We start from the raw sequence: 14616 nt of genomic DNA, 5'->3' as shown, positions 1-14616 counted from the left end.
TTATATTTTAATATATATATATATATATGTATAAATGGATATACGCTTCCAATACGTACCCGCTTCCTTTTTTTTTAAAAAATCTCGCTTATGCGCTTCCATACGCTTCCGCTTCCACGTATCCGCTTCCGTTTCCATGTAACATATCATATGAGTCTATTATTTAGAATCTATTTGTTCGACTGGCGACCATTCTGGAAACAAGAGGAACGAATAGAAAAGGAACGTAAAAGAATAAAATTGCAGGAATGAAAATGAATGGTTGTTCCTTCTCAAATTTAAGGGTATGAATAGTGACCAGAGAACGGCGAGGAATAATGCATTCCCTAACGTTTCTAAAAAAAATTACCATTCACAAGGAATAATAATTCTCTCTTATTCCCTTTTTGTAGATAATTAAAGAACAAAATTATTCCTTATTAAATTTGATAAGGAACAATCATTCCTTTTCATTCCTACTATTTTATTTCCGTATATTCTTTTTTTATTTGTTCCTCTTGTTTCCCGGATGGTCACCAGTCAGACCCTAACAATGAATACTTTTGTTCTTTATTTTCTCTATAAAAAAAGGAATGGTAGGGAATGAGAAGAAAAAATTATTCCTTGTGAATGGGATATTTTTTAGGAACTTTAAGGAATGCATTATTCCTCGTCGTTCCCTGGTCACCATTCATATATATAATAGATGAGTTTTTACTAACTCCTCAGCCTATCCACCTCAGCATGGGGGTCCCACTAAATTTCTATGTATTAAAAAAAGAACTTTATGTTTAAAATTGTTTAATAGCGAGTATAGGTTAATATCTAATGGGTTTCATCATAGAAATTAAAAAAAAGACTCAATTGAAATCTATTATTTTTTCTTAGTTCCGTAAGCGTCGTCTTCCTGGGAGAAAAAAAAAATAGGGCTTTCCTCCATTGCTTCAGACAAATCTCAAAACACAGAGTGACTCTTTGTATTTTTGATTGCAGTTTCTCTTCCTAAATCTCTACATCTCCTCGCCTTTAATCAATTCACAATTAATGGTCCTGATTCGTAACCCCTTCGTGAACCTTCCTTATATATTCTTACTCTTCAAAGGAGAAACTTTTCAACTAAAAACTCATCGATTCATATACCTTATAACATCTCCTCGAAAATGGTCTCTCTACTGCCCCAGATCCTCAAACCGGCCTCCGCCACTCAACCTTCGACTCTCTCCGGCTTGGTCGTACTATTCAGTTCATTGTTGGTCACCTCTTCCGTTTCTGGGATTCCCACAACATCAAGAAAGACGGTGAGTTTATGGGAATTAGGCTTCGCTTTCTTGACGAAAAGGTAACGACATCCTCGATCTGTCACCACTTATCTATTAGGACTGTCTTTAATCGATTATCTAACTCTTGCTTCAATAATCTCTCTGTTTCAATCTGCATAATTCCGTGAGAAAAATTGTGTTTGTGTTTTGTGTTTTGCGTATCGCCGGAAAAACCTACATCTCCAAGTAAGTTTCTCACTTTCCTTCTTTGGCTATACGATTCATAACCTTTTCCATAGAATTGATCGAGGTCTAAGAGAGATTTTGATCCCATAGAGATCAATTGTCTGTGGATGATGTGAAGGTTTACATTGCTGTTGTGGAAAAACCCAGTGATGCTTTCCCCAGTGCTAGCAAATGGTACGATTGCCTTGTTAAGTCTTTTTCAAAACTTTAGATCAGTTTATTAAGGTTTGGATTGTTATTTGACTTTCGGTAACTTACAAGTTTCCGAATTGTTGCAGTTTCCCTGGAAAAGCTGTTGGAGTGTCAATCGGTTGCTCTGCTGCTCCTGCTCAAGCTGAGGTACCTCTACCTGAAAGCCTGATTCTATCAGTGATGTAAATTACACAATGACATGTTTAAAGTTTCTGCTTGAAAGAAATCATAGACTTGAAGAGGGTAATCATTATAGTATTGAAACTTTGCTTGTCCGAGTGTTTTAGCTGTTTTTTCGTTGATTGTGAACAGGCACCTGCAGCTGATGACGATGATGACATGGATCATTTTGGTGACGAGACTGAGGAGGAAAAGAAAGCTGCAGAGGAGAGGGAGGCTACTAAGAAGGACACCAAGAAGCCCAAAGAGAGTAAGCCTCTTTATTTGTTTTACTACAAGCACGTGTCTTATGGGGAGCACATGTGGTGAGATTATAATGATGAGTTCTCATTCTCTTCTTAGTATGAAAATTTTGATTAGGTGGATAGTCATTTGTGCTCATGGAAGTAGAGTCATTCGATGATGAGATGACATGAAGAAACTGGAATCGAAACTGAGTGTAAGCTATGAACTATTTGTGTAGGCAGCTTTCTAATTGGTTCTTTTCTTCTGTTTTTTTGTTGCAGAAAAACTGGTACCAGTTGGTTACGGTGTCAAAAAGCTCACGATCATGCTCACATAATATTGAGCTTACAGGCCCAAAGTTTAACCGACCCAAACAATTTAGTATTTGTGAGGAAAAAGTTACTATTTTGTAATCCATTAATGACCAAAAAAAACTATGGCGTGCAATTTTTACTACAGTTTATTTAAATTTTATTTCAAAATATTTGTTTTAAAACAGAAGTAACAGCTTATTACAAATTAACGAAAAAAACAACACCTACCAAATTTGGGATAATGAACATTAGTTTCAAATAAACACAACTACATAGACCACTCTCCTACCACATCAAAAAATCATATACAACAGAAACACATAAAAGAACCACATTTCTGTACTCCCCCTCCAACTTATAAATATACAATGGCATTACCTACCTATAAATATACAAATGCGGACAAATCAAAGACTACAACAAAACACGGCATTACCTTCAAATATACCATCAATTATTTATATAAAGCTATAATTACGTCACCGACCCCGCGCAAGCGTGGGGATACACCCCTAGCCATGAATAATCAAGACGTGCATGCATAATCAAATTAAAACGCTAACCAAGCAAGGAATCGCAATGGATAAAAAACAACCTAACGGTTTTTTCAGTATCGACCAAAATTAGACTCAAGGCCCACCATAATTCAATCCCAAACATTTTAAAACCCACAATTATATATTCATTATATTGAAACATTAAGCTACACCACTTCAAATTTTATGTTAAACCATTTAAATATATAAGAAACCAACAAAATATTTTCCACAAATCCACTAAACTCATAAAATAGATAGTTATATAACTATATAATCTATATAAATTTTAAGAAATATGAGAATTTTTATTTTCTTTTCATTGATCAGTGGCTTCGTACAAATATAGGTTGCACAGTCTGTTGGGAAAGTAATTTATGAGTCAATCTCATATACTATTAATAAAGAAGGTTATCATGTTTTAACCCCCAAGATCATTTACGCACTACTTAAAATTTCAATAAAACTAAACATAAAAACATAAAAACATTTTTTCCTCACGATTACATATTTACCCCTAACCAATTCCCTAGCCCCTAAATCTCATATAAATTTCAATTAAAACAATATATATAGAACATACTTTCAGAACAAAATTTAAACAGATTAACACATATCCTTTTTGGGTCATGTATCCGGAAAAAATTCCACTCTAAATTGCATAATTCGGAATACCAAATTTTATATTATTTTCCTTACACCATTTAACAAAAATATACTAACAACTCATTCATTTCACCCTAACCAACCCCATGGAACCATCTTTTGAACATGAATATGCTAATAATACTAATCATAGATAAAATATCAACACATATGAATTCACCACTCATTCTTATATCAATCTAATGAAGTTGTGTAACATCCAATGTCCCGTTCATCACCACTAAGTTAAGCCAAAAATACAAATGTTTAAAAAACGAACAATAACATCCCCTACACCAAACTACACAACGCATTAACCATTTACCCACCCGACAATATCCCGTACACCAGACTACTTAACACAATAATAATGTACCCGGCTCTGCGCTTGCGCGGGGGCTATGCCATTAGTCTATTTGAATATTAGTGTTGGTTCTTCTATAAATCTAGTATACCTCTACATTTATCTATCTATATATATAAAGTAGAGTTTATCTCCTTCTCATCCCGCCACGTCATCAATTTGTGCATTTTGGGAGTGACGCGTGTCCCCTTCATTGAAACTCTGCGTTTCATTTATTCAAGTTTAAATTTCGTTTGGGATTTTGATTGCACATGACTTTTTTGTAAGACTTGGTAAAGCCCATCCTGAATAAGAGAAACTCAACATTATCAAAACGCTTCGTTTTCTATTTTTCGATTCATCTTTTTCCTCTGGCCCATAGTTTCATCAGTTTCACATTCATATTCTTAAAGTCCTCTTTGATTCCATCATCCACGATCTATATTTATTGTTTGCTTCGTTCTTTCAAGGCGGTGAAAATCTCACTATAAAAAGGTTAGCATCCCTATTCTCGACTCCATCCTACCAATCTATTCAAACAGATAAATCCATTTTTTCCGGAAAATGGCTAGCTCACAAGTTTTCCTTTCCGATTTGAAGTCCGGTTGCTTCGTTTCTGGGAGGCGAGGAATGTTAGGCGCTGAACTCATGTCTGTCGACATGCTCTTGCTTGATTCAAAGGTCAGTCTGTTCTTGAGATTCTGATAATAGTGATGTTATTTTTCCGGTGACCTTATGAATTTATGATCCTTTTATTGAGCCTGCTCTTAACCCTTACAAAGAGCCTCTTAATTAAATCCAGTCATAACATTAAAAGATCTGCAAGTATGGCTTATGTATTTCTCTTTAACCGGTATGAATATCTTTCCCCCTTGAAATTATGTTCTCGGTCAGTGAAGTATATACAATTTGTTTTACTGTTTATGAAGGATAGGGAAGATCCCTCACTTTTATGTTCCAGCGGATCAAACACTATGTGATATGAGCAAGCTTTACTCTGTTTTTAGATGTGGTGAATCTTTTTTAGTGGAAGATTTACTCAGTTTCTGATTTATTATGTAGCTCAAAACGTCATCTGCAACGTGGCTTCTAATATCCCAACGAGTCGTGGATCGAAACATGTCCATGGCTATGTCCGTGACCATTTGTGAGCTCTCACGTATGTTTTCTCCAATTTTTAAATGGGTTCAAATGAAGGCTTTTGTATATCATTGAGTTTCATATGCTAGTAAATAAGCTTTGGTTGTTCAAATTTGAGAACTCATTGAAATTTTAATTAATTATAAGAGAGATGAGTTTGGTTAAAATTCTGACCATTATTTGTTTCTACAGTGAAACAATAGATTCTCACCTTTTTCTGCTTGCAGGAATTGTTTCCAAAGATAGGATTTACTATGCAACAGTTTTGACTAGCAAACACAGTTCACTAGAGAAGAAGAAGAAAGAGGAGACTTGAGCAAACAAAACTCAGATTCACGCTGCTGTCTCTTTAGTTGGTGTGGATGCAGCTGTTGCTGATATTGCAGGAGTCACCGCTGCGTCTTCGAGCTATGGGAAGGATGAGCAAATGGCTAAAACCGTTGTGGCGGACCCTCGCTCGGTCAATGCAGGTTGCTGAAGTGATTGGAGCTAAGAAAGAGCATTAGGCATATATGTTATATACTTCTGTACTTCCAGAGATATCATGACACTCACTGCCGGCAAAGCCACATGTAAAGTAACTTCAAAATGTATTTTAGGTTTTGATAAAGTTTCGATTTTGATAAAGAAAATCAAATGAGCTGATTTTATGTGAGGCATGCTTAATACTTCTTGACAATGTAATCATCATTGCTAATTTTTTTATTTTGATGAAGAAAATGTAAAGCCAGATTCGGGGATTAACTCAGATTCGGGTGCGATCATACCAGCACTAATGCACCGGATCCCATCAGAACTCCGCAGTTAAGCGTGTTTGGGCGAGAGTAGTACTAGGATGGGTGACTTCCCGGGAAGTACTCGTGTTGCACCCCTTTAAAAAAAAAAAGAGTTTCAAAAAAAAATGAAGAGATCAAAGCTAATGTTTGGGTATTTGGTGCAGTGTTAAGAGGAGTGGCAAAATGGAAAGTGAGGTATATAAAGGAAGTTTGGAACATTGCATCAGTCACTCCAGTAGGTAAAGGACTCACTACTTCTGAATGATGCAGTGACTTAATAGTGGTGGCAGTGGAAGTTCGAGTAGTAGACAGTAGTCACAGTGACGAACCTATACAAGAGAATTTCTTAGGAGCTGGTAACAAATAATGGCTCACAAGAGGCTGTGTCTCAGACATGTTTGCCAACAGTAGTCAAGATTTTATCAGTTCAAAAAAAAAAAAACAGTTCAAAAGATTTTTCATTTATTTTTTTATTTAGTTTACGTTTTACTTCTTGGATATTTTGCCTAATGCTTTTGTTACCTTTGCAAGTGATCTCCACTGGAAAATAGTTCATGTTTACATCAACAAGATGATCAAGTAAATTATCATTGATCTGATGAAAAAAAACTAAAAAAGATCCAAATTATTTGTCAATTAGTGGGAATCTTTAGACTTTGTTAATATCAAGCACACAAATACATTTGAAATAGCGGGTTAAGAAGAGAAAGCAGAAAGTAAACTAAAGCTGATAAAAAAAACATTCGTTAATGATGGTGATAATGAAGTTATGGGATCCACATCTGAGAATCACCAAAATAAAAGACTGTAAAATGTACGTCTTTAGTGTTAGTGTATTTGGTCATAAAGAGATTGTTTTTTTTTTTGGATCATCTATATATGTATACTACATACCTATATACATGTTTGTGGCTAAATATGCAAAGTCCCATGAACATTTTTGTGATTTGCCTTTTGGTGGAACGTACCATTTCATAGTTGTCATGCATGCTTTCTTACAAAAAAAAAATGATCTGCAGTCAGTTATATTATTTGCTCTCATTACTGTGTTGATGAAATTCATGTAAGGTTTTTTCTCAGTATTACTACAATGTAATTATTCGAGTAAATGTAAGAATATTAAGTCAGCTCGTTCTATAAAAGGTTCCTCTGTGCAGCATCAGTTGTATTCCAGTTTGGTTAGTTTAGTTGCATTTGTAATCAGAACTGCCAATTATATATACATCAGCCACTTGCGAGAGTCTTCTGCTTACGCTTCTGAAGTGGTGGGGTTCAAGGAGGAGTCTGCCTTATTTGCCAGGTTCAAGAGTCGTTTACTTTTAGGAGACTCTGGACAGGACCATCTTGGTAATGGTAAGTCTAGCTAAAACCAGTATCAGAGCCACCATGCTTCTTCAAATTAGAATATGGAGCTGAAAACGTGATGCATTTTTCGATTAGATGAGACATGAATCATATTAATTATTTATAGTATTGGTTTTATGGTCGAAGAAAGAACTATTTGGTTTTCACCCATAGCCAATAGACACATGCCACAGTATACGGAGTGTCTGCGGTTCATCTAACCGTTAACCGTTAACCGTTAACCGTTAACCGTTACTTAGTAAAATTTAATGTTAGAAAATTATATTTACAATTATAAATACTCTTACAAAATTAATATTATTTATACATCCGCCCTTTTACCCTAATTAATTAAAAAAAATCGTTTTCGACTTTTTTGTGGAGTACGATCATACGGTGGTTGGACCAAATATACTCGGTCAGTAGACATGTAGGGTAATCTTTTGAATAGATATATATTTACCTCCTTACCATATTCGGATAAAGAGAATTTTCATCCTTACCAACTTTTTTCAGTATTATTATTCATGTTTACCACCAATAAAGAGATATTTTCAAAAATATTTTTTCATTAAAAAACAAAAGACTTTTTTCAATATATATAATAAATAATTAATTAAATAAAAAATAATAAGTTTTTTTTATAATTCTAATCATACCTTTTCAAATTGGAATTTTTTTATAATTTTTTTTTCGAATTTTTTTTTCAAAATTTCTTTTTGAAAATCAAAAATTATTTTTGAAACTATTTTTAAAAATATATATTTTAAAATATTTATTTACATATTTATTAGAATCCTAAATTTTACATTCTAAGAACCTTACAGAAAATTAGAATAAATACTATTTTCATAGTACCAATTTTTATGTTTACACTAACCACTTTTACCTTCACTTTTAATGAAGGTTAAAAAACATTTATATCCCTAGAATTAACTAATCTAGATTTAGAGTTTATAGTTGAGGGGTGTGGTAAAGTTTTTGGAATGTGAAATTTAGGATTCTAATAAATATATAAATAAATCTTTAAAAAAATTTAAAAAAATAGTTTCAAACATAATTTCGATTTTCAATAAGAAATTTTGAGAAACAAAATTCAAAAAAAACTTTAAAAAATTATAAAAAAATTTGAATTTAAAAAAGTATAATTCGAAAATATTAAAAAATTAATATTATTTGTTTTATTATTATTAGAGTGGATTTTTTTCCGGATATTTCCAATACATTTAAACATTTCTAGCTAGTCAATTAAATAATGTGTTGTAACACGATTATTTCCTACTTTCAGAATATTGAATTATATTAGAAAAAAAATCTTCACTATTTATTTTCAAAAAACATTTTTTCAGCATCATTCTTATTTTATTTATTCAACGAGCAAATTTTACATATTATTTAGATATATTATGCATTACTGATTTAGTTATCTAACACATTTTATATTTTTATTTGATATATAATAAAAATCGAAGTTGATAATTAATAATATGATAATAAAATAAATATTTCCAAAATAAAACCAAAAACAATTAATGAACAGAATTAACTTGAAATTTTAACCAACCTCAATGAATAAAAGACAATCTCCATTTTAAAAAAAAAACTAAATAATGCATTTACATCTTCATCTTAATACTAACAGTACACAAAATTAGAAGATGATATTTTATTAATACACTGATAATTAAAATTCAATTAGTTTGGAAGAAAAAACAAATTCACGGAACATAACTTTAACTATTTTAAAATACTAAAACTAAGAGTATTATATATTACTTTATTTAGTAAACTGTTTCTTTTAAAGTTATATTTTGGAAAATTGCCAAAAATACTATTTTCAAAATACCACTTTTCATATTTACACTAACCATTTTTATCTTTATCTTTAATGAAAGGTAAAAGACATTTATAACCTTTCGATTAACTTTGACAAAAAAAACATACGGTTAACTAGTCTAAACTTAAAACATAACCTATAAATCCTAAATCATCAACTATAAACCCTAAATCATCAACGCTAAACCATAAACCATGAAACATCAATTCTAAACCCTAAACCCTGAAACATCAACTCTAAACCCTAAACCCTAAACCCTAAATCTCAACTTAAAACATCAACTTTAAACCCTAAATCATCAACTCCAAACACTAAACTATAAAACATCAACTCTAAACCCTAAACCACGAAACAACAACTCTAAACCCCAAACTATAAACGTAAATCCTAAACCCTATATTTTCTGAAATTCGAACCCTAAACCCTAAACCCTAAAACCCTAAACCTTCAAATCTAAACCTTAAAACATCAATTCTAGGGTTTAGGGTTTAGGATTTATGGTTTAGAGTTGAAGGTTTAGGGTTTAGGGTTGATGTTTTAGGGTTTAGGGTTAATTTTTTAGGGTTTAGGATTTAAAGTTTACTTTTTAGGGTTTAGGGTTTAGTGTTGATAGTTTAGGGTTTAGTGTTGATGGTTTAGTGTTTAGGGTTTAGAGTTGAAGTTTAGGGTTTAGGGTTTAAAGTTGATGTTTTAGGGTTCAGAGTTGAAGGTTTAAGGTTTAGGGTTTAGAGTTGATGTTTTGGGGTTTAGGGTTTAGAGTTGATGTTTCAGAGCTTAGGGTTCGTATTTCAAAAAAAAATAGGGTTTATGATTGATGGTTTAGGGTTTAGGGTTCGTATTTCAAAAAAAAAAGATTTAGAATTGATGGTTTAGGGTTTAAAGTTGAGTTTTAGGGTTTAGGGTTTGAATTTCGAAATATTATAATTCGGAAAAAAATTAAAAAAATTATTTAAATTTTTATTTATTTAAATATTTATTTATTATACCTATAAAGAACAAGGGCATAAGAGTCTTTTGCCATTTAATGAAAAATATATTTTTGAAAATGTATCTTTAGTGGTGATAAAAATGAAAAGTGCTAGCCTGAAAGTGGTAAACATGTAATTTTCTCTTATATTTTATATACATTTACACTTAAATTTTTCAACTGTAAACAAACTATTGAAAAATGAAACCTACTATATATTTACATTTTTGCTGTAAAATTTTACTCTAGTTTCCTTGATTTTAAAAATATGGCATATGGCTTTGCTTTCTTTTTTTTTCAACTATCACCAACTTCTCCTCCAAATCAATTAAATACTTTTTTTGTAAATACAATATCTATTTTATTAAAATTGAAGTACAAAAGTATACTTTCCTAAATTTAAGAGTTTTTTTTACAATTTTCATTTTCCTTTTCTAACACATTCTAATCATTTTATTTACTGTTTCTTTTATAATAATTCGACAACATTTATTACAGAAATACAAAAGATAAATTATCTATCTTAAAGTGATTTATTACATTTTGTACATTCTTTTTTTTCACTCTCTTAACTAATTCATTAATTATATTTACCATGATAATTTGACAGATTTAAATGAATTTTCTCGTGGCAAGAATTCAAAACAGTTAACAGAGAATTTTTTATTTGTTTACAGAATTAGTTAGGCATGGACATTTGGGTTTCCATTCAGATATGGGTCGTTTTTCGGGTATAGGCTTTTTGGTTTTAAAATAGGCTCCGCTCAGATATTATAAATTTCTGGGTGGGTCTTGAGTCGGGTTTTTCCGGGTCTGGATGAGTTCGGTTATGATGTATAAAAACCTAAAAATATCTAAATCATTAATATATCTGAAATGGGTTCAGATATTTGTACCAAATAACTATATTACCGATTCGATCCGGGTCTTTTGAATAAAATTACTGTAGTTATATGGCGGCAAATTTTTGAGCTCACTCTAGTTCCTTTTATACAGCTAGACATAGTCTCTTACATAAACGTATCTATACCAGTGTTTTTAAAACCTGACCGACCCGGTGGTTAGACCAGGTTCAATCATGAACTGGTTATGTAGCCGGGTTGGATCTAATAATTGGTTCGACCATGAACCAATCAAATAGTTGAATTGAATCTCAAAGTTATTGAACTCAATAAAATTCACTAAAACCATCAAAAATTTATAAACTAACTATATAAACAAAAAATTATATGTATAATATTTTATTTTTGATATACATTTATATTTAATTATGTATCATATTTAATAATTTTAATTTTAAATTTATATTTATATATTTTAAAATTATTGAACTAGATTATTGAACTATGTTTGATCTTGTTGAACCATATTGAACCGTGACCAAAATAATTTTCGGTTCGGTCCGGTCTTAAGAACATGGGAGATTTCTAAGTAGCCAAACTGTGCGACCAGGTCTATGCTTTTCTACACTTTTCTTTGATAACTTGATATTAGTACATATGAAAAGTAGAAAACTAGAAATACATATCTAAACAGATTTATAATTAGGTAGACATGTTTCTTAGATAATTTACTGGACAACATAACTATCTTTGATTTAGTATCTGTCAAATTACAAAAAAAAAAACTTATTGTTAACATATCAATTGCTGAAAAGTCATTTATTTACGGTATTTAAATATCACATAATGGGTCCGACTGGTGACCATCCGGGAAACAAGAGGAACGAATAAAAAAGGAATGTACGGGAATAAAATACCAGGAATGAAAAGGAATGGTTATTCCTTATCAAATTTGACAGGGAATAATTTTGTTCTTTAATTCTCTACAAAAAAGGGAATGAAAGGGAATGAGAGGAAATTATTATTCCTTGTGAATGGTAATTTTTTTTAGGAACGTTAGGGAATGCATTATTCCACGTCGTTCCCTGGTCACCATTCATACATTGTGTGTTTACAGAGTTAAAACAGAGAAACTATATATTAGTATAACGCTGTAAACACACAATTTGATATTCAAATACCATAAATAAATTTGACTTTTTAACAATTGATATGTTATTTTCTATGATTGGTGATAAAATTAGTTGTACATGATCTCAAGTTTTATCATCTCCACTGTATGTATGTGGCTCTGATCTTCTCTACTCTATAGGTCGATTAAATGCATTGTATACTTATATCAAGGAGCTTCCTAGTAATTAACAGAGCCTTAACCGAAATGATTCTGTTTCTAAACCTAAATCATTTCAATGTCTTTGCTCATTCTAAACATTATGAACCATCATCACTTTGAAACAAAACATTACTACACATACATAATACGAGTCAAGAACTGAAATGAAACTATTATGCAAAGAATATAGAATCGCAATCTGTTTGTTCCATTAACCCACTTCGTATCCTTAAATATTGTACAAGTTTTTTAAAAATTTACACTAAATTAATAATCTTGAAGAAGCCTAAATAAGGAAAGGTCGATATGTATAGATTGATCTAATATACACAAATCACTCAAATCAGTTATTCTAATTACTTCTCAGTTAATTCTCTGAAATATTTTATTCCCATTTCTGTCAATTAACTTTTAATATAAATGTAAACATCCTTTCAAATATACTATTCATGCACTCTTTCTCCATCAAAGCTTTGTTTGTATAGTTATGAACTTTCAGATCATAGCCGCCGGTGTGATAGGAATCTTGGCGACAGCTTTTTTGCTTGTAAGCTGTTATGTTTTGGTTAATAAATGTAGGCGCGGAAACGACGTTCTTGACAGAGTCACTTCATCGGGACGGTCAAGCAACGACCATGATGACCATTTCATGTTTTATTCACCAGAGTTCAGAACCAGCGGAGAAGGAGAAGAGAAGCTCTCCCAAAAATGCTCTGCCTGTATGAATGAGTTTCACGTAAATGAGACTGTGAGGGTTATACCACACTGTTTTCATTTGTTTCATATAGATTGTGTCGACCCAAAAAATGTCAATTGCCCTCTCTGCCAAACTAGGTTTTCTTGTGAGTCAAGTGTTCATGCGGATGAGATTACTGCTCCTGCTCCCAACAATTCCCCAGTAAATGTGTTGCACACCGTCGTGATTAGAAGCGAGGATGAGTATGAGATCATTGAGATGGGTATATGGAACGGTAATAGCACCAGTAGTGATGAGATAGTCTAAATTCTTTATTTTGAACCTAATGGGCGCGCTTGGCTTCTTTGTTTTTTGTTTTTGTTTTTGTTTTCGTGTTTAATTCTATAATAATTTTCTTATCTATACTATTATTTTAGAAGTGAATTTGCTTAGTTGTAATCTTCTCCATGATTTTAGGATAAATCATTAGTTTAATTAATATTATTATTTTAAATGTTATTTTAATATATATATTTATTATGATATTTAAGATAATTTTATAAACATTAACATATTCTACTGACATACATATAATATTATTTTTTAAAAATTAAATTTAATATATATAATTATCATGATATTTAAAACATTTAACTAATAAATAGATATTAACATTTGCTTAGTTGTAATCTTCTCCATGATTTTAGGATAAATCATTAGTTTAATTAATATTATTATTTTAAATTTTATTTTAATATATATATTTATAATGATATTTAAGATAATTAATAAACATTAACATATTCTACTGATATACATATAATATTATTTTTAAAAAATTATATTTAATATATATAATTATCATGATATTTAAAACATTTAACTAATAAATAGATACTAACAAGTGATATTAACAATATCTACTGATAGTATCATAATTATGGAGGAATTTCATGTTTACTACTTTCATTATTCATCTTTACCACCACAAAAGGGACATTTTCAAAAATATATTTTTATTAAATGACAAAATAATGTTATACTCTTGTTCTATATATATATATAATAAATAATTATATAAATGAAAAAAAAAATTTAAAAAAATTTATGTTTTCTAATTATACTTTTTCAAATACGAACTTTCTTATAAATTTATTTTTTTAATTTATTTTTTCAAAATTTCTTTTTGAAATCAAAAATTATGTTTGAACCTATTTTTTAATTTTTTAAAATATTTTTAAAGTATTTATTTATATATTTATTAAAATCCTAAATTTCAAATTCTAAAAATCCCTCAACTCTAAACCATAAGTCTAGATTAGTTAACCCTAGAGGTATAAATGTATTTTACCTTTCATTAAAAGTGAAGGTAAAAATCTATATATATACTTTCATTAAAGTAAGGGTAAAAGTGGTTAGTATAAATGTATTTTACCTTTCCTCATAATTATGCTTATCTTATATTAATTTATGATTTTAATAACTAATATTCTTATTGAAAATATTGATCCAAATATGTTCTTATATTCTTATTAATTTATAAATATTCTTATATTAAAATATTGAAAATAGATTATGACAATATTAAAGTTAAGAATAAAGGCAAAGCATCATTGAAAATATGTCGTAAATATAAATTATATAATTATGTTAAATAAATATTGAAAAAATATATATAGAAGCATAAAAACTAAGATTAAAACATTAAATAACACTAAAAATTTAACAAAAAATAAGTATAATATAAGAAAATAGAGAGATAATTTTTATAATTTATTATTT

General features: G+C 30.3%; 1 pseudogene; it reads left to right on the top strand.

Annotated features, from left to right (window-relative positions):
• The first annotated feature begins 1139 nt into the window (after positions 1-1139).
• On the top strand, positions 1140-13161 carry LOC106336650 (annotated as a pseudogene).
• The last annotated feature ends 1455 nt before the right edge of the window (positions 13162-14616 follow it).

Source organism: Brassica oleracea, chromosome C1 (genome assembly GCF_000695525.1).
Source record: "Brassica oleracea var. oleracea cultivar TO1000 chromosome C1, BOL, whole genome shotgun sequence".
NCBI lineage: Eukaryota > Viridiplantae > Streptophyta > Magnoliopsida > Brassicales > Brassicaceae > Brassica > Brassica oleracea.
The sequence above is the reverse complement of the archived record's forward strand: the minus strand, read 5'-3'. Positions and strand labels throughout refer to the sequence as shown.